General features: G+C 50.0%; 1 pseudogene; it reads right to left on the reverse strand.

Annotated features, from left to right (window-relative positions):
- Positions 1-223: 223 nt before the first annotated feature.
- LOC144382522 (tubulin alpha-1A chain pseudogene) lies at positions 224-1,531 on the reverse strand (annotated as a pseudogene).
- Between the last annotated feature and the right edge of the window lie 477 nt (positions 1,532-2,008).

The raw sequence follows: 2,008 nt of genomic DNA on the forward strand, positions 1-2,008 counted from the left end.
CTAAAGGCAGCACCTTTGTGACATTTTTGTTGTTGGGGGGGAGTGGCAGAGGGAGAGGGAAAGATAAAATCTTTTTTTTTTTAAAGGTTTATTGATTAATTTTAGAGAGAAAGAGAGAGACAGCAAGGGGAGGGGAGCAGAAGAGGGAGAGACTCCCTGCTGAGCGCAGAGCCCAAGATCTGACCTGAGATCATGACCTGAGCCTAAGTCAAGAGTTGAAAGCTTAACCAACTGAGCCACCCAGGTGCCTGACTTTGTGGGCACCTTCTCCTTCTCCTTCACCTTCTCCTTTTACAGAATCCACACCAACCTTCTCATAATTCTTCTGAAGGGCAGTCATGTCCTCACAGGTCTCAGAAAAAGCTCCTTCCTCCATGCCCTCGCCCACATACCAGTGAATAAAGGCACGCTTGGCATACATCAGGTCAGACTCGTGGTCCAGGCGAGCCCAGTCCTCAGTGACGGCTGTGTTGTTGCTCAGCATGCACACAGCTCACTGTACTTTGGCCAGGTCTGCAGCAGGTGCCACAGTGGGAGGCTGGTAATGAATGCCAACTTTGAAGCCAGTGGGGCACCGGATGGTACGTGAGGTCCTGATGGTGGCAATGGCAGCATTGACATCTTTGGGAACCACATCGCCACGATACAACAGGCAGCAAGCCATGTATTTACCATGGCCAGGGTCACATTTCACCATCTGGTTGGCTGGCCCAAAGCATGCATTGGTGATATCTGCTACAGAAAGCTGTTCATGGTAGCTTTCTCAGCAGACATGACAGAGGTATATGTGGCCAGAGGGAAGTGGATGCAGGGCTAGGGCACCAGGTTGGTCTGGAATTCTGTCAGATCAGCATTCAGGGCTCCATCAAATCTGAGGGAAGCAGTGATGGAGGACACAATTGGACCTATCAATCTATTCAGGTTAGTGTAGGTTGGAAGTTCAATATCGAGGTTTCTACAATAGATGCCATAGACGGCCTCATTGTCTACCATGAAGGCTCAGTCAGAGTGCTCCAGGGGGGTGTGGGTAGTGAGGATGGAGTTGTTGGGCTCAACTATAACTGTGGAAACCCTGGGGGCGGGGGATGGGGCTGGGTAAATGGAGAACTCCACCTTGGACTTCTTGCCATAATCCACAGGGACGTTCCCTCAGCAGGAAGGTAAACCTGGAACCAGTTCCCCCTCCAAAGCTGTGGAGCCAGTTTCCAAATTCAGTCCAAGACAAGGTCAATGATCTCCTTGCCAATGGTGTAGTGCCCTCGGGCATAGTTACTGGCAGCATCTTCCTTGCCTGCAATGAGCTGCTCAGGGCGGAAGAGGTGGTGGGCACTGAGTGCTAGTGCGAACTTCATCAGTGACTGTGGGTTCCAGGTCTACACACACGGCCCTGGGCACATGCTTGCCAGCACCTGTCTCACTGAAGAAGGTGTTGAAGGGGTCATCTCCTCCCCCAGTGGTTTTATCCCAGCAGCCACTGCCAATGTGGACACCAGCCTGGCCGACATGGATGGAGATGCATTCATGCATGGTTGCTGCTTTGGGGCTACCGAGCAGATGGTGGAGAGGAAGAGGAGAGATTGTTGTTTCTTACAGCGTGACTCAGGCAGTTGATGTAGGAGAACCTCCACTCATTATAACTTTATAAAGAGTTTCCAGGGGGCGTCGCCTGGATGGCTCAGTCTATTAAGCCTCCGACTCTTGATTTCAGCTCAGGTCATGATCTCGGTTGTGAGATCAAGCCCCGCGTCGGGCTCCACACTCAGCAGGGAGTCTGCTTGAAGTTCTCTCTCTCTCTCTCTCTCCCCCTCTGCCCCCCCAACTCTCACTCTCAAAATGAGTAAATAAATCTTAAAAAAAAGAGTTTCCAACTAGCGTTTCACAGAATGCATCCACTTCTTTTATGGTATGTTTTGATGAACAGAAGTATTAATTTTAACATAGACTAATTTATCAGTCTTGTTGTTCATATTGGGTTGTTTGTTTTCTTCCCCCTTTTTTTCTACTGAGC

Source organism: Halichoerus grypus, chromosome 7 (genome assembly GCF_964656455.1).
Source record: "Halichoerus grypus chromosome 7, mHalGry1.hap1.1, whole genome shotgun sequence".
NCBI classification, from domain to species: Eukaryota; Metazoa; Chordata; class Mammalia; order Carnivora; family Phocidae; genus Halichoerus; species Halichoerus grypus.